Source organism: Anguilla anguilla, chromosome 9 (genome assembly GCF_013347855.1).
Source record: "Anguilla anguilla isolate fAngAng1 chromosome 9, fAngAng1.pri, whole genome shotgun sequence".
Lineage (NCBI taxonomy): Eukaryota > Metazoa > Chordata > Actinopteri > Anguilliformes > Anguillidae > Anguilla > Anguilla anguilla.
In genome coordinates, this window is record NC_049209.1 from 46945868 (window position 1) to 46973298 (window position 27431).

The window sequence follows — 27431 nt, forward strand, 5'->3', positions numbered from 1 at the left end:
CCAAACTCACCGTAAATTGAATTGATTTTATTAGAAACCGTATCCACCTACAAGTCTCTCCAACATCTGTATGTACCAGAATCTGTTTTTTTTTTTTAAAGATTGTGTAAGAGGGGCTAAGAATATATATGGACACCTGACTTGAGTGGTGTCTTTGATATAGCCATCCATTTAAACCTACTACACTTCGTTGAATTGGTTTTCTACATACTACATGATAAAATGTTTTTTTTAATGTCAATAACAAGGTCAAATGTCTCATTAAATCTTTTCAGAGATCCAGATATTGTATGTTTACATATTAGTACCTGTGTGTGTGCGTGTGCCAGAGAGAGAGAGAGAGAGAAATTTAATTTTGTATTTTTGAACATACCTTTTACTTGGTATAATTTATTGGATGGACACACAATGCATAATTTCGACGATGATGTCTCAGTACCGAATGGCACCTGGATACTTCTAGTATTTAGAATAAGGTGCTGCTGATTTTGTTGCGCTCTATGGCAATTTGTTAATCGTTTCTCTGTTAAAAAAGACATTCACAATCATCACAAAAAATGATAATTTTTCAAGCGCCAGGTTACATAACATTAAAATAACTTGTAGTTATACGTTGTTTGCTCTGCAACAGGAACTGGTAGTGATTAAAACATCAAGTAGAAATTATGAGGAAAAAGCAACGTTTTCAGAATTGTGGCTTGACGTTGGCGAGCCTGTTGCAGCGTGAGCGCATTCCAGCGTCTGCTAAATAGGAGCTCTTAACTTGACACGAGCATCTCGCTGGCGAAGTGAAAAATGATGTTTTCCATGAATAATTATTCAGAATCGAGGAGACAAGGAACAGTACGGCGCTTATTCTATGTAGCCTTAATGCCATGGAAAATTCCTCAACTTTGGTGACCTCAGCATCATCCTTATAGCCACATTTTCCATTGCATTTCACAATTACAGTAACATCGCAATTTAAAAGATAATACAAATAACGCTACTGTAAGGTTGATGGCACTAAGCCACTTTTAACGCACAAGGCATATAAAAAAAATATATGCTCCGTGTAATGCTGCCATATTTCTTCCCTCGTTACAAAATGTTCAAGATGTATTATTAGGCTATTATCTTCAATATCACGGAGTGACAAAATGTTCCCGCTGAAACGCTAGATAGACTACACCTTTTACTTGCGCTCACAAGTGTGTGATTTCATGTGGCTGCGCTATGTGTCAGTCAATTGCACTGGTGACTTCAATAACCCGTGTGAGCGTGTGCGTGTGTTATGTACCTAGCTGTAGTAGCTAGTGGTGGCTATGGACTCCACTCTTCGTAATAAGCAGACCGTGCGACCTGCCCTTCCCTGTCTCCGATAGAGGAGTCATGAGCCGCTTTCTTCGCGTCAGGGACTCGTCTTCCGTTTTTGAGCCGTAGACACCAGCCTTGAAACGCCGCCTTCTCTATCGCAACCGGACCGGCCAGTGCCGAAGGGGACGTGGAATAGTAGCTAGTGACGCCCGGTGCCGATTGTTGAAAGCCAGGAGGGTCTAGCACAGCAGCAACGGCATTGAGGTTCACGATAAAAGGCGACTTCGGGGCACGTCTGCTGGCCGTCACTTTTTTGACATCGGCCTCGCTTAGATACGGCGGAATGAGGTAAGACGGCAGTTCCTTTAATTGCACAACCAGAGCATGTACTGCACCCGGTCGTACACTTAATTTTAGCTGCTAAGATGACTGTCATTTCTTATATGAAACAAAACACTTCATGCGTAATTACGAGCAGCTCGTAAATTAGGCCTTTCCATGTGACACCCGTTCGCATTGATTGCAAGTGGCGAATTCAGATTGAGCTTGCTAGCTAGCTACTGTAGTCTCATTTATCAACCGTGCTTGATAGGTTGCGAGCTAGCAAAGCGTGCTCGCAAGCTAACGAGATAGCTACCTATGTAATGTTAGCTTGCTAGCAGGCTACCTGATGATATTTTAATAATGACAATGGAAAACAAACCTTCGGCGCGATTAGCATTTAATATCCAGAATCGACGAGGTGGCTTCCTGGTTAATTAGCTAGCTAGCTACATGGCAAGCTTGGTCGCTAGCTATATTTGCGGACTAGCTTTGCAAATGAGCAAATAATTTGTATTGCTGGCTAGCAAGCTAGCGGGGACTGGTTGTGGCAGCAAGACTTCTGCAATGTGTCAGACAGCGCGAATTCAGTGCAATATTCCTGCCGTTTATTGTATTGCTGTAACGTTAGCTAACATGTTTCAACAAAGCAGCTTGCTAGCTTCCTTGCTTCCCACATTTACACAGCTCGTGCTGGACGTAGCTAGCTAGTTAGTTGGCTGGTTAGATGGATAGAGCCAGCAAGCTTGCTGCTCCGCACGAAGCAGATCAGAAGTTTTGAAGACAAGTTAGCTGTGCCGTGTAGCTGCTAGCCAGCTAACAGTAGCCGATTCAGCTTTAGTGTCACTTGGTAGTTATTGTTACAGTAGAGATTTGAAATGTGAAATTTACAATATATAATTTATTTGGGTTATTTGTGTTGCAAGTCGAACAGTCCTTTGTTCCAAGAGCAGATTTCACATAATGTCTAGAAAATTATGATAGCAAGTAGTTATTTTTCTGACATTAAGTAAAATGACAGAGTGTCTGAGCCATTGGACTGGGCGACAGAGAGCAGGGGAGTTACGGTCGTGTCGTGTGTGCCTCTCACAGTCTCTGCGTAAACCAGGACATGCTCAGTTTCTTAAATGCATGGCCTCACAAGTGGCTGGTAATAAGGATCCAGATCCGATGTAAGGACCGAATAACCTACTGCTTTTCGTTTTTGTAATTGGAGTGCACACATAGTCCTCCGTTTTTTCATTGGACTTCTATGTGATGGGGCGGTACCGTTGAAAAAAATGTTTATTCCGCCACTGGTGTTCGACACCATGATCTTGTTATGACCACTGATCTGTATGAAAGTGGTTATAAAGGTCACCGCGTATAGCGGGTGGTGCAGTAATCTCACGCTACAGGATGCATTTCCCTAAAGTCTAGGTTGACTCTTGGCTGGGCTGTCTTGCTGTGTAATTCTTTAAATATTTCAGTCAGCATTTGTCGGTATATGTTTTTTTTTGTGCGCGACTCAGACATATCCAGAAAAATATGGGAAAACAAGCTTAAGATGTTGCTTTGTATTGCTTTAGGCCAACTGTTTTGTTTGCATTGTACTGAAAATCATCCCTGTATCCCTTCTCAACATCACTGGATGTTAGACATTGGCTTCCAGTGACATGAATATTTCAAAAATTACAAAGTGTATTTATTATGTTAGCATTAATGTTGTTTGTCCATCGTTGATAAATATATATTAATTCCTTAAATGACCGATTCACTTTTGACAGCAAATTTCTTTGCTTTTGGTGATTGCCTCAGTCAGAGATGATGAAGGAATAGGGAAACATATTCAGCCTTTGGTGTAGGATACAGCTGTATTTAAATCAAGATACACCCTCTCAAATTGAAATAAGATTCAAATAAAATAAATTTTTGGCTTGATGGCTAATGATATTTACAGATTACTTTAAGCTCCTGGGAGCAAAGCATTAAAAGCCTAACTGACAATAGTTGAACCAGAAAGGTAAATATGTCAGTGTTTCCCTACAGTCTAATTACCCAATCTAATTTGTGTAATAGCGATAATAAATGACTGAACGTTAATGGATAAGACTCTCAGACTCCATTTCAAGTGTTTATACTGTTTTAAGAACGACATTCAAAAAATGCAGCAGCTTGATTTTTTTTTTAAGGCTTAATGTTGGGAGTGCGTAATGCTCTCTTTCCGCAAATGAGACTTGTCGTTTTGTGTTTTAATTTGTGTTGCATAATGAGATAGGCACACACATGGGCTATAAGAAAAGGGGATTCCCCAAGTTCAGTTTGAATCACATTTTTACTTAATCTTATTTTGGAACCATGCCCTGTATTACACCATTGAATACCTATGTTCTCCATTCTCAGCTGATTTGACGACGTCTCACCGTTCATAAATGATTTAACCAGGGATGTTATCAGAAAGTGCAATTTTGCATAGTGTCCCCAAAGCCACATAAAATCAGTGCATTATAGAAAACTTGTGCCGTCTTGTCAATAAGCACTCATCATTTTGCAGAAACGAGTCTCAGTAAACGTACAGAACTGACTTCAGTGTACAGAGCTCAAACTTCAGGACTTTAAACGGTTTTTGTAACGCGATAGCCAAAATGTCTTTTTATTTTAGTCTTATGTAACTCCATTTTTAAAAAATATATATTACATACACCCTGGGCTGTACAAACACGGATCATTGGTCAGACAAAGCCGAGTGTGTGATGATAAAATATTTGCTTTGTATAAAATGTTGCCATAGAAACTAAGAGGCGAAATCGCACGCTGTGAGATGGGCTAATGCTCTGAAGGATTCCGCTCTACCTTGCCGAGTGAATAACCTGAGAATATTAAGGCTTCAGCTTCCCTTTCTGAGGCATCACCTTTGCGTACCGTCGTATGCGCAGCCTGGATTAAAACGCTCAGGCATTGATGAATTTTCACTTCTCCTAAACACTGGTTGTCGTTTAGGCTCGGTCTAATACATTGTTAATCCTCGCGAATGTGACCAATTAGTTACTCGTTTAAACTGTTATCTAAATATTTAATTAATGAGGCATGAGTAACATGGGTTACATGTTTATACAGCCTAACCCCATACCAAAGGTGTCTACTGCCTAGCTGGAACACAGGTGATTCATGCTGTATGTGTGCTAACAGTAATACTGCAAACACAAATAGAAATCCGATGTTTCCTAAAGTATGAGATGCAGATTACTGGGGAAAGCCAGTGATTTTAATATGCGATGAAGACCATCAGTGCCTTTGAAGCAGGGCGATTTGACGGTCAAGCCTCTATGGTTCTGAATGGCTTGATGGGCAGAATGTGGTGCCTAATAAGCTTCTGCAGGAGTGTGCCGCCGGTCTCTGGATGTGGCGGTGGGGGGCAGGGGGGTGGAGTCCTTAGCTGTGTGCCTGGGCAGATACATTGGTTGGGCAGGTGGGCGGGGGGTCTATAAACAGTGTTCTTGGGCAGATACATCCTTTTGGGGGGGGGGGTGCTTAGGCAGATACATGCTTTGGGGGTGGGGTGCTTTGGGCAGGTGCATGCTTTGGCGGGGGGGGGGGGTGCTTTGGGCAGATGCATGCTTTGGGGGGGGGTGTTTTGGGCAGATGCATGCTTTGGGGGGGGGGTGTTTTGGGCAGATGCATGCTTTGGGGGGGGGGGTGCTTTGGGCAGATACATGCTTTGGGGGGGGGGGCGGGGGGGTGTTTTGGGCAGATGCATGCTTTGGGGGGGGGTGCTTTGGGCAGATACATGCTTTGGGGGGGGGGGGGGTGCTTGGCCAGATGCATGCTTTGGGGGGGTGGGGGGGGTGCTTGGCCAGATGCATGCTTTGGGGGGTGGGGGGGGGGGGTGGGGGGGTGCTTGGGCAGATGCATGCTTTGGGGGGTGGGGGGGGGTGGGGGGGTGCTTGGGCAGATGCATGCTTTGTACAGCCATTGCAGTTTGCAGTTGCAGCTGTAGCCAGCAGAGAGAGACTGAACGAGATGAGTGTGATATCTGATAGCTTCATCTGCAGAGTTTCCAAGTGGAAAGTGGGTAGAGGCGTATTCGTTAGCATATCATTACTGCATATTAACACACATTAGCATGAAGTACGTATGCTGTGGGGGGAGAAACAGCCGTTTTCAGACTTTCCTACATTGCATTTAACCACAAAGCTGGATTAAAGATCAAACACATGTAGTTTTTCTGTCTTTATAATTTGATGTAAAGTATCTGAAAGCTGCTCTCAAATAACCTAATCTCCACGCTGGTAGTTGAAGACCATATTGGAGGAGGGGTAGGGGGGTGGGGATCACACATTGGTACACATTCAAAATGAAAAACTTGGTTTCATAAACACTGCAAAAAAAAAAAAAAAAAAAAAAAAGACCGTTTTAGCAAGTGTTTCAGTCTTGTACTGAGTCTTAAAATCTTTTTTTTTTCTTAAAATGAGTCAAACTGTCTCACCTTATCGGTAATATGTTTGTTGTTATTTAGCAAAAAAAGTAATAGAAATGAAATGTCGAGCCTAAATATAAAGCTAAATTACTTGTTGAGATTAACTTGTTTTTTTTGTTTTTGGTTTTTGCAGGGTGTTGTGCGCATAACATTCTCACAGCGAATGTTTGTTCCCGTGCTTGCTGTTTGTTTGGAGAGGCTGTGGAGTGCTAATTGAAATCAGGGCTCTCAGAAGCCTGTTAGAACGACGGAGAGGAGCTTACTGAAATTGAAGTTGCGGGTGCGTGAACTTTGTAGGGTTTTTTTTATACTGCCGGTCTTCCACCGTACTTAATCCCGATAGGTGCCGCGCTAATTTATTTGAGTTTGGAGTGGCACTCGAGCGATCCGCATTGTTTAGCCGTCCTATTCAAACATTAAAAGCGACGTTGTCGTAACAGGCCCATTTAATCCGTTTCCTGCACAGAGCCCCTTGTCCATGACGCAAATGAAATGGGCCCGTATGTATGCGCGCGTGTGTGCGTGTGCGTATGAGACAGCAGAATCACAGTTTGAGTCATTCTCTTATCATAGATCAAGGTGAAACTGCATTCATATCTTCTTGCGGCTTTGTCGCGTCTTTCAAAATGATTTTGCTATCCCTTCAGAAAAGCGGTGCGTGGGATCGGTTTAGTTTGTTGCGCGTTCTTTTGTGAGTCTTTCTGTAATAATTTGTTTGCCCGTTGCTTCGGTCTAATAAAATAAATAAATAGGCTATTTCTCATCGTTTCTGCCCCAGTTGGTCGATTCTTCTTCTTTATTTCTTCGTCACATATATTCTTCCATTGGTTCTTGAATAGCTTGTAATCGCTTGACTTTCGATAAAGGGAAGAAAAAAAAACGTTTTAGGGAACTTTGGAAAAGTTGAGGGTAGGCACCGTTTTCTTCTGCTGTAAAAATAATTTTTTGGTCAGTGCAGACGAGCCCCTAGGATAAAATCCGCGGAGCTTCGCGCGGCCAGCGTCCTGCACGCCGCCCGTCACACACCGTCTCCGCTGTTGTGCTTGGACAGCTGCAGCGCGCGCGGGATTCCGTCGTTACTCAGCACCTAATTAATCAATTACGCCAATCGATACGCGGATAATTCCTCCCGTCTGGTTCCCTGGGTCAGAAACTGTATTTGAATTTATGGTGAAAGCAAAAAGACCGACCTCCCTGCAGCCCTGCCGGGGCCTGTGGATATATTGGTGGTGCTGATCTGTTAAAAAAGACAATTCAGGGGGGGAAAGAACTACCACTGTTTCCAAGTGCTAACTTTGGCAGAAGAGACTGGGTCTCACAAACATCTGGTCACATGTCCAGTTCAGTAAGCATTCCATCTCACTTTTAAGACCAAATGTGCAACAAGTACCTGACGACTCGGGTAGCACTACTGACTACAGTAGTCCTGTGTTCTGCTGAGTGGGGTGAGTGAGCGTGTGTGAGAAAGTGTGATCAGGGTGTGCTTACGCTTTAATTGAAAAATGATGCGTTTTATCATTTTCCCTTTCATAATTTTTTTTTTTCATTTTCTTAACCTAAATCTGAAGTCTCCTGTGTGTGCGCGTGTTCACGTGTGTGCGTGTGTGTGTGTGTGTGCGTGTGTGTGTGTGTGTGTGTGTGTGTGTGTGTGTGTGTGCATGTGTCTGTCAGGAATGTATTTATCTTTCAGAACGCAGGCACTGTTCCGTTCTGTGTGTGTTGCTAACGTGCGTTAGCCATAACAGACTGCAGTGTGCACGGCTGCCCTTGACACATTCAGGGATTAACGGTGTGTCTTTTCCTCCGTCCGTGTCAGGCCACCGAGAGGACCAACTGGGCACCGTCCAGCTCAAAGCCGGAATATATGAACACCACGGCCAAACAAACTCTTTACAGTATGTTCAGAGCCACAGGGCTCTGTCCAGTGTGTGCTGTAAGGGTGTCATATTATGCCATGGTATTTATAGCATCATTGCAGGGGGGCAACGACTGAACAGTTCCTGAATATTATATGAAATTTACTTAAAGGCATTAATTATGCTTGTCTCCCACATTCCTTCAAAAGGAGGCGGTTTTATTCACAAGGAAAGTTGAAATAATTTTATTCCGAACAGCTTGTTGCTCTGACGTGAAAAACCCCTCTCACCCGTGCCACTCTCTCACTTGTATGTTTATATCACTCCGCACAGCGTCTAGGGGAACGGGTCACATGTTTGGAAATGCGGCCCTTCCCTAATATGTGGTATTACCTGGGGGGGTCAAACATGTCCCTGGAAGTTGGGCAGACGGATGCTATCTGGGTCTCAGAGTGTCGGACCGGTCAGGCTCATAGGGCTGTTGGTTTATGAGCCCAGCGTGCAAGTCTAATGTACCTGGGCGCTGGAGCGTATCCCAGCATGCATTGGGCGGGAGGCAGGAAGAGAGACTGGGGACCTGTCCACGGTATTGCAGGGCACCCACACCCTTCTCTCACCATTCACTCACACGCTCATACCTATGGGCAATTTAGAGTCTCCGATTAGCCTGCCTGCATGTCCTTGGACTGTGGGATGAAGCCGGAGTACCCGGAGGAAACCCACGCGGACACGGGGAGAACATGCAAAGTTCATGTTGAGCACTGTGCTTGGGCAGATGCATCCTTTGGGGGGGGGGGGGGTGTCTTTATTGCTATATATTCCTGAACCCTGGGCCTTCTTGCTGTGATGCAGCTGTGCTACCCACTGCGCCACCGTGCCACCCCCGTGCCCAGATCGACAGTGGCGAACCCCTGTCAGCGGCGCACTGACAGCCACACAGGACTGGCAGTAACCACGACAGCCACGCTTCGGCATTAGCCGCCGTCTGATTGGCCGGGACAGGTTCGGCAGGGGAGCCGGGCCGGTATCGAGCGCTCCGCGGTCGCCGGATCGGACAGGCGACGTTTCCGAAACGTTAACGAACAGGACGGCCGCGGTCTGCCGCAGCAGATGGAAGCGTTTCATTTCATTCGTTAATTAAATTTGGTTTAAAGAAACAGTCCCCTGGAATCAACGCACCGGCGGCCGAGTCGGAATTGGATAGCCGCAGAATTAGCTGGTGGGTTGCCAGGGAGACCCCGGTGTGTTGGGCTGTCAAAGTGAACCTGTTTGCTGGTGGGAATGAAAAGGAGTCTGCTGTTATACTGAATGGGTGGAGGCCACAATTACTGTTCATTAACGAGGTATTGACGGTGGTTCAATGCTGGACCACACATATACACTCACACACACATATACACACGTGCTCACACGCTCGTACACACTCGCACACACACACGCACACACAAACACACACTCACATATATACACACACGCACACACACACACACGTCGGGCAGACATGTCATGCCAAATGGCTGTGTCCACCCAGCCGAGCTCCTCTGCGCTTCTATGGACCAGCGCTCGCGTCTGTGGATCCAGCGCTTGCGTCTGTGGATCCAGCGCTTGCGTCTGTGGATCCAGCGCTCGTGTCTGTGGATCCAGCGCTTGTGTCTGTGGATCCAGCGCTTGTGTCTGTGGATCCAGCGCTCGCGTCTGTGGATCCAGCGCTCGTGTCTGTGGATCCAGCGCTTGTGTCTGTGGATCCAGCGCTTGTGTCTGTGGATCCAGCGCCCTCCTGCCCTCCGTGCGGTCAGCTCTCACCGACCTGTCCCCGCGTGGGACAGGATTTCTCAGAGTGGTGTAAATACCTCAGGCCCTGTTCCCCTGGTACTGCACTAGTAACTGCAGTTTGAAAACCACACGGGGCTCAAATAAGTATTTTAACTGCTTTAACTCCTTAGATGCCAGAAATGTCTGACACTGTAACACTCCTGGGAATTATCGTGCGATGACACTACTATGTCAGTTACACATTTCCTGAGAAACACATAGCTATCATTACAGTCATTTGAAAGAATGATTCCTATCTGAATATCAGTGAAAAGGGGCCTAGATATTTCTTCTAAAATTAATGAAAGGGAATAATATATTATTTAGTACTGCAAATATTTATTTGACCCAGGTCTGGTAAAAACATTGTTGCTTTCTCGCCCTGCTGGATTCTTTCTCATCTTCACTCGTTCTCTAAAAAATAGTGATGAAAACGACAGATCTGCTTACTGGACCGGGTCCTCAGCCCTCTTCCCGCCGACGGTACACGATGTCCCAGCATTCCTTTTGTCTGGTATCCCGTGGTCCTCTTGTGTTACAGTCTGCTGAACCTGCAAAGCAACAATGCACCAAGTGCACGGCTAATTATGGATATTAACACGAGAGGAAAAATGAGAATAATGGAACGTAATTCCGTGGCAGCACGGTTAACTTGTAGAATGAGGAAGGGTTTTGTTTTGTCGCTCAGCGTCCAATCATGTCGTTCACATGGTGATCATGTGAGCAACAGGATGCAGCTCACCCTTGAATTGCACATTCATTTCATGGCTATAGAAGTGGCCATTTAGGCTATTGATTGACAATTGATGCAACGCTAATGATTGTGTAAGTAGTGTCAAAAAGTGCCCTTTGCTTCTCCTGTTTCCGTTGTTTTGTCATACTGCAGAGTCACTCTGTCTCTGATTGTAAAATCAGCCGTGGGTTCACTTCCTGCGACAAATTCGCTGCCGTCATTTATATTGGCTAAAGCTGAAACTTGAGTTTGCTGCTATGTTTGTACTTGTCTGGTGCACTTTAGCCACAGCACAGCACAACACAACACAGCAAAGCTCAACACAGCACAACACAACACAGCACAGCTCAACACAGCACAACACAGCACAGCTCAACACAGCACAACACAGCACAGCTCAACACAACACAGCTCAGCACAGCACAACACAGCTCAGCACAGCTCAACACAGCACAACACAACACAGCTCAACACAGCACAACACAACACAACGCAGCAAAGCTCAACACAGCACAGCTCAGCACAACACAGCACAGCTCAACACAGCACAGCTCAACACAACACAGCACAACACAGCACAGCTCAACACAGCACAACACAGCTCAACACAACACAACCCAGCACAACACAACAAGCACAGCTCAACACAACACAGCTCAACACAGCTCAGCTCAACACAACACAGCTCAGCACAGCACAACACAGCACAGCTCAACACAGCACAACACAGCACGACACAACACAACACACGTGTAGTATGATTCAGGGTGTGTATGACTTGGTAAAAAGTTTGTTGTGTCTCTTCTTAAAGCAAGGCCCTTACTGCACCCCCTAGACTTTCTCTACTGTAAAACAGAAACCATTTAAAATATGATCTCATGCAGTTCTTTTCTTCACATCCGCAGAGAGAGACATCTTTATCTCACGTAGGATTATGATGTGTCCAAACAAGTTTCCCAGATCCCAAACACATTGCAATTAATGTGCAATGGCATGTATAGAATGGGAGCAAACGCAATATAACGCCACCGCTGTTCTTGCTGTTGTTTGTTTATAGCACCTATCGTCATTGATAAGTACGCATACTGTTTTTAACGTAGACGTATTATATTATGTAAGAAAAAATGAGGCTAATGCCCATGAGACATTATGTTTAATGAGTTATAGGGTATATACAACAAAAAAAGACAGAGTAATTTATTGGCTCGTTTGTTTGCGGGTTTCTCTTGGAGGTGCGGACCCAACGCGCGAAGCCGAGTTCTCACCTCGAACCCCAGACTTCCTGTAAATATGCAGATCGGGTCGACGTACTGGTTTCACCTCTCTCAGGCGCTATTAAAGAGCTAAGAGCGTCTTTAATATCGGGGGACTCCAGCGTCATATTTTTCGCCTCTTCGCGAGGTGGGGGTGGGGGGGTTGAGTGGTGGGTGGCAGGGGCGGTTAGCGTGACACCCGTCTGGAGCCGCCGAAACAGAGGCGGAGATTCGGCCCCCGCTTTTCACACTTCCATTTTTATTCGTTCGATTTACACTTTTTTTTTTTTTCTTCGGTTGACTCTGTACGGCAAAAAAAAAAAAAAAGGAGAACATCTTCCTGCTCGGTTCTGTGCGATCGCGCACGAGCTTTACTACGGAAGTTGCCCGTCGCCCAAAAAAGCGGCAGTGTTGGGACCGGGCGAGCTGGTTCTGCAGACCTGGCGTCCAAACCGATCCTCTTCGAGCCGATCGCTCTCTTTAACAGTACCCTCTGTCTTCACCTCGCTTTGCATTTCGCTCTGTGGAAAACGTTTCAAACCTGTTACCCTGAGAGGTTATTAGACGGCAGTGACAGAATGCATGGTAGCACTACGGCTGTGTTGATTGTCTGGTTTTTATTTGTCATGTTAGACAAAACGTCTCCTAATTATTTGTAACGTTAAGAAGAGCATTTGTCTCTTTGTGCCAGTAAATTGGCACAAATTGTACAATAAATTGTACAATAATGGCATACCGTGTACCAATAAGTACTACGTACTAAAAATACAGCATTGAGGTCAACAAGCTGAATTTGTCGCTGTTCAGGAACAGGCTGAGGCCACAGTATGTTCCGGCCAGCCGCACCAGTGGAGTTCACATGGTGCAAAGCGTTCACATTCAGGAGCGATGGCCTTCTGGGTGAGTCACACGTAGCTGGGCCTACGTTTCGTACGACAAGTCGTGCTTGTTTACTGAAGGAGTTCGGGTTCGAATAAATACGAGGTTTCCGGGGCGACAGCGGCAGCCGCGCACATCTGGATTCGAACCCGCAAGACGCCGCGCCGCAGACAAAGGCCTCCTCGGCGGCGAAACCGAAAGGATTTCAGAGAACAGAGAACTTTCCAGCAGTCTCTCTCCGATGACCCGCCCGAGCGTGTCATTTGACTGCGGCATTTGCATTTCTGGAAGAGCAGTTGCAGGATTGAAATAAAGCCGTGAGAGTCTTGACGAGTGCCACAGCAAGTTATCGCCACGGCTACCCTTACTGCACGACGCAGCGTTTGCATTTTACACAACTCTTTTTTTTTTTTTCCCCCGTCTGCCGTTCGAATGCTGTCGGATCCGGGACGCTCCTCTGACCCCGGGCGGGCGGAGGGGGGGGGCGGGCGGACGGAGGCGGATTCGGGGCGGCGGGCGAAACGCGGCCTCTTATCGGGCCGGGCGATCTGAGAGGCGCGGGGGCTTGGGTTACGGGCCGCACCGCTGGTGGCCCATTAAAGAATCATGTGAAACGGAGAAGGAGAGGAGCGAGACGCCCGCCTGCACCCGTCCGAGCACAGGGGGGGTCTGAGCGGGGCATCTGAGGGGGCCGGGGGGGAGAAGGTGGGCTTTAAAACCCATTGGAGAGCTGGCCTCTTTATTTTGGAGTTTTGGAATCTCAGTGTTCTAGTAGCGATTGTGACATCAGCATTAGAATGTTCAGTTAAGAACATTCTAATCACACATTTGTGATGTCACACCTTAAAGGGCTAATGAAACACCTGCTGACGTCATGCTAGCCCTAACCAAGACCTGGTAATGTGGAAATGTAGTCTTTACACCCTGCCCTTTGCTGTTTTGTTAAACTGTGTATTATTTACAGTGTCTTACTGAGGGTTTGTCTGAAGTGTCTGTGGTAAGGTGCATTTTTAAAATGAACGCGGTCAGGACGTGTTCTCTCCTCCTTGCTGCTTTATTAAACTGGGTGTTTCTTACCCCTTCACCTGGAGCCTTACTACAGTTAAGTCTGAAATGTCGATTGTAAGGCACCTGCATTTTTTCAGGGACTGCTCCTTCCAGGCTTTATGAAGACTTCATTTTGTTGGCTGTGGCAGTTAATCCGTGCAGTTGGAACTATGCAGAAACACGGGCCTTCCCTGCTCCTCCGCCCTCTCAGAACTACGCCAGACACAGTGCGCGCGTCAGCTGTTTGTACAGCTGAATACATAAAGCGACGGAGCGCTTTTCTCCTGGGCATGCCAACTGCTGTACCCCCATCTGGGATTTGAGCTGGCAGCCTCCAGATTGCAAGGTAATTTCCTTTTGCCAGTGCCCTCCCTGCCACGCCTCAGTGCAGAAGGGGTTGTGTGATTGCGGAGCGAGGGATGGACTGTGCATCAGTGCTTTCCTCTTTTTCCTCTGTCCATCCGTGTGGGGCCCTCCCAGCAGTCTCTGCTGTGGATTGAAGTTTGTTCCTTGTGCCTCACCGTAGTTGGCTATCCTCCCAGAATGTGTTCTGTAAGGTACAACTCATGGCTCCGCCCCCAACACCACCCTAGCATCCACCCCCCCTCCCCCTCCCCCCCCAACAACCAGCTCCGCTGAAACCAGAGACCCGTGTATCCGTGTGTGTAAGGAGGAGGAGGCCTGCGTGTGTGTGTGTGCGTGTGTGTGTGTGTGCGTGTGTGTGTGTGTGCATGCGTGTGTGTGAGGAGGAGGCCTGTGTGTGTGCGTGTACGTGTGTTTATGTGTGTGTGCATGCGTGTGTGTGTGTGTCTGAGGAGAAGCCTGTGTGTGTGTGCATGTGTGTGTGTGTGTGTCTGAGGAGAAGCCTGTGTGTGTGTGTATGTATGTGTGTGCGTGTGTGTGAGGAGGAGGCCTGTGTGTGTGCGTGTACGCGTGTTTATGTGTGTGTGTCTGAGGAGAAGCCTGTGTGTATGTGCGTGTGTGTGTGTGTGTATGTATGTGGGTGCGTGTGTGAGGAGCAGAAGCCTGTGTGTGTGTGTGTGTGTGTGTGTGAGGAGAAGCCTGTGTGCGTGTGCGTGTGAGGAGAAACCTGTGTGTGCGTGTGCGCCTGCGTGCATATCTGTTTGTGTGTGTGTGTGTGTGTGTATGTGAGTGTGTGTGTGTGAGGAGGAGAAGCCTGCGTGTGTGCGTGTCCGTGTGTGTGTGTGTGTGTGTGTGTGTGAGGAGGAGAAGCCTGTGTGTGTGCGTGTACGTGTGTTTGTGTGTGTGTGTGTGTGTGTCTGTGTCTGAGGAGAAGCCTGTGTGTGTATGTATGTGTGTGCGTGTGTGTGAGGAGGAGGCCTGTGTGTGTGCGTGTACGCGTGTTTGTGTGTGTCTGAGGAGAAGCCTGTGTGTATGTGCGTGTGTGTGTGTGTATATATGTGTGTGCGTGTGTGAGGAGCAGAAGCCTGTGTGTGAGTGTGTGTGTGTGTGTGTGAGTGTTTATGGCATTCGGGGGTTACGCTGCCACTGTTGACTCACTTCCCTGTCCTCTCCTCTGTGTATAAATCTCTCCTCACTCTCTCTGTCTGTGTAAAAATAGCCCTCCCTTCCCCTGCTCACATTCTTCCCAGCTCCGCTGCAGTGCTCCCGTGCCTGTGCTGTGCTCTGGGTGCCTGCTGCGTGTGGTCAGACCCGGTCAGGTGTGGTCAGGTATGGTCAGACATGGTCAGGTATGGTCAGGCACGGTCGGGTGTGGTGAGGTATGGTCAGACACGGTCAGGTATGGTCAGGCACGGTCGGGTGTGGTGAGGTATGATCAGACACGGTCAGGTGTGGTCAGGCACGGTCGGGTGTGGTGAGGTATGATCAGACACCGTCAGGTGTGGTCAGGTATGAGCAGACACGGTCAGGTGTGGTCAGGTATGAGCAGGCACGGTCAGGTGTGGTCAGGCACGGTCGGGTGTGCCGGTTCACCCACGGTTCTGAATGCACAGAGATTACATTGGAGCGCACGCCCAATTCATGCTCCACTTCACCTGTAAACCCTCAGACAATGCTTTATGAAAGGTACACACACACACACAGACAGACAGGCACTCACAGATAGAAAGACACATACACACACTCCTTAACTGCAGACAGACAGACTCACACGCACGCACATACAGACACAGATAGTGAGACGGCCACACACACACCGTGACTACAGACTGGCACACACACGCACACAAACACACACACACGCACGCACACAGCGCATGGACTGCAGGCATTTCCATGTACTCGGGTGCACATAGCAGTGATTGGAGAGACGTTAAGAGATGGATATTTACTCCCCTGCTCAAACCCGTGATTTCAATTTGGCTGTTTGTCTTGGCCGAATCACCCTTTGCTTCGTACTCTTTTCCTTTATGCTCTCTCTCTCTTTCTCTCTCCCTCTCCCTCCCTCTCTCTCTCTCTCTCTCTCAGTCTCTCTCTTTCTCTCTCCCGCTCCCCCTCTCACCGCAGAAAGGAGACAGCCATCCTCTTTTCTGTAAACAGAAAGAGGGAAATGGAACTCTCGGGCGACATGCCGTAGACATGCACAAGGCCTTTGTGTTTCCCTGAAGCCTGTTATTGGTGCAGGACCTTGTGGGCCACCCACAGTCAGTAGACTGGACGCGGGGTCACGTCTGTGATAAGATGCGCTTCTTCGCCACCGTGAACAATCCCTTGACATGGCCTTGCCGCCTGTCCGTTTACCGAAGACCGATTGGCTACTATCTTGCCGTGTTTTTGTTGTCATAGAAACAGAAATGTAAATGTCAACATACCACCGATGCCTATTGGATAATAGGGTTTGGGTATTGTCAGGGGTCTGAGTAATGCATATCTCGATACAGGGTCACAATGTGATACATGTCCTGACAGAGCGGTCACAATGTGATGCATATCCTGATAGATAGTCACGATGTGATGCATATCCTGACAGAGTGGTCACAACATAATAGATGTCCTGATCTAGGGGTCACAAATGCGCATGTTTCATGGAAATTCCTTTCCAAGAAATGTAAATATATCAGTCTGGCAATCACTGTATGACACATGGATCGTTAAGAGGTCATTTTTCATATATTACCATATTTATACATTGTGCACAGCTCTAGTCCTCACTGTACTGTAGTGTAGGCGGCAGTGTAGTATAATGTGTAAGGAATTGGTCTTGTAACCTATATCCAGCTGTATAAATGGATGCAATGTGAATGCTGTGTAAAGAGTTGTGTAAGTCGCTCTGGATAAGAGTGTCTGCTAAATGCCTGTAATGTAATGTAATGTAATGTAGGCTAATGTAATATAATGTAAAGCCTGTCTCGTACCGCCTTCTCTGTCTCAAACCCGCAAATGAAATGCAAGGGACTGCCCTGCTTGATACCGTGGCGTAGGAGCAGCAGCGGACGAGGCGTGCACACAGACGGCGCCTCCGGAGCGCGTACGCCGCGTCGAGGAAACCGCGAGGAGACGCGCCGCTCCTCCGCCGCCGCCGCCGCCACCGCCTCGGAGTATTTACGCTTTGTCTCGGCTGGCGGCTGTTGGATTTAAATTTAAAAAGGTTCCGTGGGTAGGGAGGCGGGGGCGGGGGGGGTGGGGGGGAGTTCATCTGGGAACGAGTCTCAAATCGAGCCGCTGATCCACGTCATTGCGAGACGCCCATCTGTCAGGCGGCAGAAGCGAGCAGACAGACGATAAATCTCCCAAACGACGGAGGGACACTCCGATGCTAGCGCCCGCTACGCTTCCCTCTCTTTTTTTCCCTTTCTTCTTACGCCCCATTTGTTGCCACCGGGGCCTTCTCTGTGCGCGGCACGGCCTGCTGGTTCTGGTTCTCACACGTGTTGATGATGCACCATGCTAAATGCTAAGGGCAGCCTGGTTCTTATACATGTTGCTGATGCACCATGCTAAATGCTAAGGGCAGCCTGGTTCTTATACATGTTGCTGATGCACCATGCTAAATGCTAAGGACAGCCTGGTTCTCATACATGGTGCTGGTACACCATGCTAAATGCTAAGGGCAGCCTGGTTCTCACACGTGTTGCTGATGCACCATGCTAAATGCTAAGGGCAGCCTGGTTCTTATACATGTTGCTGATGCACCATGCTAAATGCTAAGGACAGCCTGGTTCTCATACATGGTGCTGGTACACCATGCTAAATGCTAAGGGCAGCCTGGTTCTCATACATGTTGCTGATGCACCATGCTAAATGCTAAGGGCAGCCTGGTTCTTATACATGTTGCTGATGCACCATGCTAAATGCTAAGGGCAGCCTGGTTCTCATACATGGTGCTGGTACACCATGCTAAATGCTAAGGGCAGCCTGGTTCTCATACATGTTGCTGATGCACCATGCTAAATGCTAAGGATAGCCTGGTTCTTATACATGTTGCTCATGCACCATGCTAAATGCTAGGGGCAGCCTGGTTCTTATATATGGTGCTGATACACAATGCTAAATGCTAAGGACAGCCAAACCTCATGGATATGGACAGAAAGCACATTGCCAATTATCGTCCGGAATTTTTTTAAGCGCGATGACAGGTGGCTTGCAGAATGCTGATTGGTTAAATGCAGTGCTTTGCAGAATGCTGATTGGTTAAATGCAGTGCCTTGCAGAATGATGATTGGTTAAAGGCAGTGCCTCACAGAATGCTGATTGGTTAAATGCAGTGCCTCACAGAATGCTGATTGGTTAAATGCACTGCCTCGCAGAATGCTGATTGGTTGAATGCAGTGCCTCGCAGAATGCTGATTGGTTAAAGGCAATGCCTCGCAGAATGCTGATTGGTTAAAGGCACTGCCTCGCAGAATGCTGATTGGTTAAAGGCAATGCCTCGCAGAATGCTGATTGGTTAAAGGCATTGCCTCGCAGAATGCTGATTGGTTGAATGCAGCCCCGGCGGCGCTGCAGCAGCAGCGGTTTTCCGATATGAGGCCGGTGTCTGCGGCGTGAACGGTGACCGCAGGGCCAGGGCGGTTTTACAGCGCTGACAAATCATTGGTCCGCTGGACGCAGGAGAAGCCAGGGGAGGGAGGAAGTGCACCGGGGGGGACAGGGGCGGGTGTGAGAAGGATGGCTGCACACAGACGCTCGTTACGAGTCCCCCTTGTCATAGCTTCGGGTCCGCGGTGTCGTGTGTCGCACTGTGCGCTCTCGGATTCAGTCTGTGTGCCCGCGCGGGATGCTTCTTCTCTTTCCTCTCTCTTCTCATTCTTATTCTCCTCGCTCTCTCTTCACATTTTATCACTCCTTACTCTCACTCTGCCTCCCGTCTCTCTGTATCTCTCCCTCTCTCCCTCTCTGTTCCCGCTACCAGGTTGTCACTACCTTGCTTGTGTCTGTGGTCCCTGATCCGTTCTCCCCATCTGTCTGTTGTGCTATTTCGGGGTGCTGGGGTCTCAGGTTTGGGGGCTGGACTCCTGTGCTGTTGATTGAGCAGACATGGAGCAGATGGCGAGAGAGAGAGTTTTGTGTGTGTGTTTGTGTGTGTGTATGTGCAAGTGTGTGTGTGTGTGTGTGTGCAAGTGTATGAGTCTGTGTGTGTGCGTGTGTGTGTTTGTGGGGGGGATGTGAGAGTGTGTGAGTGTGTGTGTGTGTGTGTGTGTATGCAAGTGTGTGTGTGCATGTGTGTGAGAGTGTGTGTGTTTGTGGGGGGGATGTGAGAGTGTGTGTGTGTGTGTGTGTGTGTGTGTGTGTATGAGAGTGTGTGTGTTAGTGTGTGAGTTAATCCGATTGACGTATGTAAGAGCATAAAGCAGGCATCCCAGTTTAAGTAATGCTATCTAGTAGGGCTATGACACGATTACAGAAATCTCTGTTAATTGCAATTTTAATTGCGCTTTTTCAAAATAAGCAGAAAAGTAAAGATTTATGAAATACTTTTATTAAGAGGCACTTTAGTTAATGAAACAAAATTTAGGTCTCATTCATGTTCTTATTTTTTTGTTGTGAAATCTGTAAGGCCTACAAAGCTAATACATTTCATTTTTTTTAAAAGCTTAGTCATTTTCCTTCAAAAAGCAGTTCATGCATTGCTATCACAGTTTTACATGGACCTCATATAAACTGCTAGGAATTCAGGGAGAGTGCTTCTACACTGCCGTCTTCTTCTTTTTTTTCTTAAAAAAAAAAACAGTAGAATAAAGACATTTCAAAATAAATGATGCGTGTTTGCAGAACGCAAAGCTCTGAAAAAGCGTTGGATGTTTACTGGGGAAGTGTCTTTGAAAACGGGAGCAGACGCTCGTGGCAGCGATGCGCGGCGGTAGCGCTTTCTGAGCCTCGCACTGTGATAAGTTAGCTGACGTGACACGTTGTCATGACACAGCTCGCTGACATGACACTGCATGTCATGACGGTTTTTCGTACAGGCGTTTTACATGAAACCGAGCGGCAGACACACGCGGCGTCTCCGGAGGGTGAGCGCGGAAACTTGTAGCGGGTTTTGCCGGAGGCTCAGACGGCGGTACGCGGCCTTTTTCTCTCTCTCTCTTGCCCGTCTACATTGTTCCGCTTTCCGTAAATCTGAGGGAAAAAATAATACTTTCCACTTCGAAAATGGGCAAAGACAAATTATGAAACGCATTCTGTTGGGAAAATCAAATATATAAATGTGTCAAATGCGCTTAGTTTTCGAGAAATGAAAAATTGTATGGTGTAAATAATTCAAATCTGTTGAGAGCGAAAGCGCTATGTATGCCGCAAATGCGACTTTAATATTAAATTATCTATTAAAATACAATTTAACTAAACTGTTTCTTTCTATAGCCGTTACACAAACCTTTCTCCCGTAAAATCAGCTGTCCTTAAAATTCTCTTGTTTTTTTTGCCACCCAGCTCTGTACAATTTCAAAAACCCGACAATCTATTTGGGTATCTAATGATGGGAGAGGGGTTTGAGGAATGTCTTCCACAGACTGCAGGTATGTGTTAGCTCTGCAGCTAACTGGTACAGCCCCCGTCTTTGACGTGGTCCTCGTTAACAAATAGGCTAAATAAATATACGTTATGCTCTCAATTGCTCCATTTTTTTAACCAGTCAAAAGATTTTTCTGTCCACGGCAAAATTCAGTGACTCACTCATAAAAGCTCTGCCTATTTTTTGTTTAATGAAGCCTTATTCTCCTATTACATTGCATTACATTACATTACATTGCATTGCAGTAAATTGGCAGCCTCTGTTTCCAGAGTGACTAACAGAATTGGACGACACCAGTGTTCGGCTGAGAAATACGAAAGTCTGATATCACCAAGAAGGCCCATTTATAATTATAAGCGTGAAGTTAAATGAACAAACCCAACAATTAGTACTGTAAACAGAAGTGAAGATTATAAACAAAAGTGCAATACTATACAGCTAAGCTGTCTTTATGCAACTATACCTATAACATTGTCACATGCACACCTTACAGATTTATAATGGCTTGCTCCAGCCTTACATGGGCTACCTTTGGTGGAGAGGATGCAGCATGACTGTAAACATGGCGGGTGCCATTTTGATGGATGGAAACGAGCTAGTATGTCATAACCAAAGTGTAATTAATTGCGATTGGCCCCCCGATTCTGATCCAGACGACGACGGGCTCGGCGAATCACCAGAGGCGGAGGATTAATCAGTCCATCGCCCTGACGATCTCTCCGCATTCTGCTCTCTGTGGGAAAAAAAGGTCACGTTTAATAGGAGCTCTCTCTCCCCAGCAAGCCCTGCGTGCACTGAGGTAATTACAGTTCTGCACAGACAGACAGGCAGGCAGAAGGGCAGGCAGAAAGACAGGCAGACAGACAGATAGACAGACAGGCAGGCAGGCAGACAGACAGACATACGGACAGACAGGCAGGCAGGCAGGCAGGCAGGCAGACAGACAGAAGGACAGACAGGCAGGCAGAGGAGCCGCGCGCGTTCAGCAGAAAGAGCGTGTAGCATGTAAGAACACGACGGAATCCCCCCCCCCCGCCCGCCTCCGTCTCCCAGCCTCGCCGGTGGAGCCCAGCCAGGCTCTCGGCGCGAAGCCCCGCGGGCGTCAGACGAGAGACAAGCCGGAAATTTTTCAACGTTCGCGGCTCCCGCTTCCGGAACGCCTGTTCGGAGCGCTTCGGGAGAGAGTTCCAAACACGCGACGAATCGACAAAGCGGGTTTTTTATCCCCGCAATAAGACGAGAGAGAGAGAGAGAGAGAGAGAGAGACCTTTAGAGTTTCAGCTGAAGGCACGTTAAACTGAATGGAGCTTTCAGTTTTAGGCCCAGCTGGGGGGTTAGCTCTTTGAGTCAAGAGCATGCTGGGATGCGCATACCTCCGTGACCTTTGGTTGTGGTTGCCATGGTGAAAGCTTCTGAGCCGATACACCTTCGTTCAGGCGAGCGTGATGCGCACCGTTCAGCCTGCCGGGCCGCCCCCCGTGCGAGTATCGCTACCGCTACCGCTAACACTACTGCTATCGCTACCGCTAACACTACTGCTATCACTACCGCTAACAGTACTGCTATCGCTACCACTAACAGTACTGCTATTGCTACCACTAACACTACTGCTATCGCTATCGCTAACACTACTGCTATTGCTACCGCTAACAGTACTGCTATCGCTACCGCTAACACCACTGCTATCACTCCCGTTATCGCTAACGCTTCCCTCAGGCCATGAGTCTGCGGTGTGCTGTCGACAGACTTTTGTTTTTGAAAAATCCTCCTGTGTCCTTTCGGGGATTCGCGCTACACGCCGTGGGAGAGCACTTGGCGAACCCGTCCGCCCCGTGTTTGCTTTTCGACGTCAGCAGATAGGGGGGTTCAAAGGTCGGCGCGTCAGGTGGCGCCGTGACGTCGTCTCTCAGGTACGAAGGAGGGCTCCCCCGGGGTGACCTTCGACCCCGCTGCGTGGGAGACAGGAACTGAGCGGCTGATAGAGAGTTCCAGAAAGCCCCCTGGGTCTGAAATAGCATTGTGTGTGTGTGTGTGTGTGTGTGTGTGGGGGGGGGGGTGTGAACAGCGTAAATGTTAGTTATACCAGAGCTTGTGTGGAAAGGTGAGTCTATCGTGTGAAATTGCCATCGTCAGGAAGGCTTTTAAGCAGGATTTTGAATTTAATTTCGTCGTGATCAGGCTTGACTTGAGAGGGTAACCCCCCCACCCCCCACCCCCCACCACAGTTCAAAAGCAGCGATGTCTGAATGTATTCAGTACAAATTTGAGGTAGTTAGGCCTGGCAGTCAGTTCACACCAAACCAATAACAGGGACCCCGTGAGAATTTTAAAGGCCACATTAAATATTTATTTTAACCAGAATTTCTTGTGGGTTGATATGTTCTCTTACGTTAAGGTACATATCCCCACCAACATGCTTTAAAATTGAGCTGTGGAACGTCATGGAACAGACATTCAGGGATGGGGGTTGAAAAAAAACTTCCCATGATGCAGCGCGGGGGAGAAAATAGTGACGAGGCTGGAGCGTGTGGTGGGAATCGAAACGAAACCTCGCGTGGCAGACCAACCTGGCAGCGTGGGGGGGCGGTTGTGAAGTTGCGAAAAGGCCCAGGTTTGTCACAGAAACCACCCCCCACCCCCCCTCCAGCCCCTCCCCCTCCCCCTCCCCCTGCAGCAGCCCCTGTCTCACACTGAGGCCTGCGTTGTGGCCTCCCTCCTCCTGCCCCCGCTGCTTGTGTTGGGTGGCGTCGGTGCAGTTTGGTCGGGGGGGACTGGGTGTTATAATGCGTCCTGTGTGAGCGCCTGCTGTTCATGGCCTGTCAGCATTCTGCTCTACTTACGCCAACTAAGAGTGCTCTGGAGCGGGGCTGGGGGTCTGGAGCTGGGCTGGGGGTCTGGAGCTGGGCTGGGGCTGTGGAGCTGGGCTGGGGGTCTGGAGCTGGGCTGGAGCTCTGAAGCTGGACTGGGGCTCTGGAGCTGGAGATCTGGAGCTGGGCTGGGGGTCTGGAGCTAGGCCGGGTCTTAGGAGCTGGGGCTCTGGAGCTGGCCTGGGGCTCTGGAGCTCTGGAGCTGGGCTGGGGCTCTGGAGCTGGGCTGGGGCTCTGGAGCTCTGGAGCTGGGCTGGGGCTCTGGAGCTGGGCTGGGGCTCTGGAGCTGGGCTGGGGCTCTGGAGCTGGGCTGGGGGTCTGGAGCTGGGCTGGGGCTGTGGAGCTGGGCTGGGGGTCTGGAGCTGGGCTGGTGCTCGGGTCTGGAGCTGCCACTGTTTATTCTTCTGCTGCACAGAGGAGCTCTGTGCCCTACGTCCTGGAGAGCCTGCTGTGTGTGTGTGTGTGTGGGGGGGGGGGGGTGAGTGTGTGCACGTGTGTGTGCGTGTGTGTGTGTGGTGGGGGGGGCGGGGTGGTGTGAGTGTGTGCATGTGTGTGCACGTGTGTGTGCGTGTGTGTGGGGGGGGTGGTGTGAGTGTGTGCATGTGTGTGCACGTGTGTGTGGGGGGGGGTGTGAGTGTGTGCATATGTGTGCACGTGTGTGTGCGTGTGTGTGTGTGTGTGTGTGTGTGTGTGTTTCCTTCCCTGTTCTCCACCTCCCCCTGGGACTCTGGCTATAAATATGTTCTGGCACTAAAAATACGGGACATGCCATGGGACAGAGGATATGAGCTCTCTCCCTCTCTCTCTCTCTCTCTCTCTCTCTCCCTCTCTCTCTCTCTCTCTCTCCTGCTCCCCTCCCTAACGAGGCCCACGCCGCCGCTCAGGTGGAACCCCAGGATTCTTTGGCCGCTCTATATCCAGCCTTCCCTGGCAACAGCGCTAAAATCAGTTCTCTTTAGCCCCCCGCTTCTGCTGCTGATTAAGTGGGCAATATTTTAACAGAACCACCCAAATATACACTGTACTGTTTACAGGTAATTATTTCCCATAATTACCTGGGGCCGGTGGTAAGATTTCAGCTGCTAATCGGCTGTAGTTTCCGCTAGCGTGCATCGCATGCGGATGGCTCGTCCAATAGCAGTGCTCGCCTGCACGTCCGTCCATACGAGCGTGGGACTGTGCGATGCAGCCGGGGGCCGGACTTAGCCCTCCCTGACTGAGACTGAGAGGCGCTGGTGAGGGGTGGGGGGGTGGGGTGGGGGGGGGGGGTGTCTGAGAGACAGATGCAGAGGTTAAAGGGCCTGGTTGAAGCACAGCTGCATGCTGGGAAGGCATCCGCGCAGCTGCACCTCCGAGCTGTCGAGGGGCCTCCCGACCGGGCCTCTGTTTTGGTGCAGCTCTTCGGTAGCTGGACGGGAGAGGGAGAGAGAGAAAGAAGGAGTGGCAGAGGGAGAGAGAGAGGGAGAGAGGAGAGAGGCAGACAGACAGATACAAAGAAGCAGTGACAGAGAGATCGAGACAGACTGACAGACAGACAAAGAGATAGCAAGATAAAATGAGTGAGAGAGACTGACATACAGCCAGAGAGACAGAGAGAAACAGAGAGAGAGACCGACAGAGAGAGAGAGAGACGGAGGCAGGAGTGCGTGTGTGTGCGTGCGTGTGCACGTGTCTCCGTACAGGCAGAGAGACAGAGAGAGAGACGGAGGCAGGAGTGAGTGTGCGTGCGTGTGCACGTGCACAGGCAGGCGGTTCTGAGGGACGTACGCTTCCTGATCGGCGTGCCCGCCTGCGGTTTGAGCCCGCGGGCGGCTCTTTGCGTGCGTGTCTGTGCATGCGCCGGAACGGGCTCCGCCGCGCCTTCACAGTGCCAGTTTCGCACCTTACGTAATCGCCTCCCCAGATGCGCCCCCCTCCCCTCCCCTCCCCTCCTTCCCCCCCCCCCCCCCGCCCCCGCCCCCCCCCCCTCACCGGGCGCTACGCGGATGTTTCGTACGAGGCCCGATATCCGATCTCCGCGGCCTCGATCCGTTAGCGCGCGGCTGTGACTGATCGGAGAGGGCGCTGCTAGCGCCGCGCTACGTTAGCGCCGCGCTACGTTAGCGCGCTCTGCGAAGGCTGGGGCCGGTAACCGACGGTGACCGACGCCGTGCCGACGAGGTTAATGCGGGTCGTTCACCTGGAGTGCCTGGGCGGGGCGCCGAAATCGGCTCCCGCTCGCGTTCGCGCCCGCTTCGCCGTTCGGGGCGGCGTCAGGAGCGGCCCGTCAAGAAGCACGTCGTCATACGGACGTGAGCCCTAAAATCAACACCCTTCCCGTACCCGTACCCGTTCCCCTCAAGTCCAGTAGCAGATGTGTTCCTTCAGAAATCTGTCTCTGTTCTCTATGGGGGCCCTGAAACTCAGCTCTCTCCCCTAACTTTCCCCGAACTCCCCCAAAGTCTCCTAACCTTCTCGTGTGAGTTAGTGGCATTAAAAGTATGTGTGCGGCTTTGTGTTTCTTTGCTGGTTTTTATAATTGGGTAATAGAGAGTCAGAGAGAGAGAGAGAGAGGGAGGGAGAAGGAGGGAGAGGAAGAGTTGTGGAATGTGGTGGAATTCTGCGGTTTATGTGCTGCTGAACCGGGGAGGAGGGGCAGTGTGTCCTGGCAACGCACTCCTGGAGCCAGAGGCTCCTCCCCCCAAAAACCCCTGCCCCTTTCTCTTAAAGTGACAGGCTCTATCTTCGCTCATTGGCGCTTGGTATGCCTTCGCTTGGCAAAGATGTGTGCAAATACATGCAATCTATGATAATTGCCTTTTTATCCATTGTAGAATGTGTATTCCTTTTTGGTTGTATCAAATGTAGTTCTATCATACTCATTCCAAGCAAGGAATGATTCATTACCTACTCTAATAACAATGCATACTGGAATAATTTGATTCCCTTTTCACATTTAACAACGTAACAGTACGGGTCGTAATTGTAGCTACATCATTTAAGCTATTGGAGAAAATGTAAAAAATTGTTTAAACATTTAAAAACTTTGAGGAGTTGTTTTAAGGAATGATTTCACCCAATGTAGGAAAAAAACATCTCATGGATTCCCTGGAGGGAAATCTGAGATGTCTGCCTTTGCTTCTGTTTTTTCTGAGTGCGAGAAACATTGTTTATGTTTCTAGAGAGTTCTTGGACACCATGAGAGAGCTACTGTTTTTTGTTTTTCTTCTTTTAAAAAAGGTTAATATATCTGTTCATTTAACATTTACAAATCCAAATTCATCTGCAGCAGCAGGACAGAATAAATGTCGCCTCTGTGCTAGTTCCTGTGGAGATATTTGCCGTGGCTCTTAGCTGAGTTAATGGGGCTATTCTGATTGGTTGGCTGAGCGCCGTGCCGCATTAGTGTTTTCAACGAAGTTTACAGTGAGGGTTAGATTGTGTGTTGAAGTTTATGTTGAGGGTTAGATTGTGTGTTGAAGTTTATGTTGAGGGTTAGATTGTGTGTTGAAGTTTATGTTGAGGGTTAGATTGTGTGTTGAAGTTTATGTTGAGGGTTAGATTGTGTGTTGAAGTTTATGTTGAGGGTTAGATTGTGTGTTGAAGTTTATGTTGAGGGTTAGATTGTGTGTTGAAGTTTACAGTGAGGGTTAGATTGTGTGTTGAAGTTTACAGTGAGGGTTAGATTGTGTGTTGAAGTTTATGTTGAGGGTTAGATTGTGTGTTGAAGTTTATGTTGAGGGTTAGATTGTGTGTTGAAGTTTATGTTGAGGGTTAGATTGTGTGTTGAAGTTTACAGTGAGGGTTAGATTGTGTGTTGAAGTTTATGTTGAGGGTTAGATTGTGTGTTGAAGTTTACAGTGAGGGTTAGATAGCGTGTGGAGATTGAGTTTGTGTGGTGTTTATAGAATCTTCCGGGGCAGATGTGCTGGTGCACAGCACAGCTGGAGCAGGGCGGGCCTGTGGGAGAGACGGGGCGGGACGCAAACTGACAG

The 27431-nt window shown here is 48.7% G+C and overlaps 1 protein-coding gene and 1 long non-coding RNA gene across 3 annotated transcripts in view; one reads left to right on the forward strand and one right to left on the reverse strand.

Moving 5' to 3' along the window:
- Positions 1-816: 816 nt before the first annotated feature.
- Positions 817-27431, forward strand: part of LOC118235682 (B-cell CLL/lymphoma 9-like protein) — a 42130-nt gene continuing 15515 nt past the window's right edge. For both annotated transcript variants that reach the window (XM_035433296.1, XM_035433298.1), the window contains exon 1: positions 817-1644. The gene's annotated coding sequence lies outside the window, so the exon portion shown is untranslated. The remainder of the gene's footprint in view (positions 1645-27431) is intronic.
- LOC118235684 lies at positions 19536-22518 on the reverse strand. The gene is made up of 2 exons (XR_004766902.1): positions 21964-22518; positions 19536-21323 (listed from the first exon to the last, which is right to left on the reverse strand). It is a non-coding gene; the product is annotated as an uncharacterized LOC118235684 (long non-coding RNA).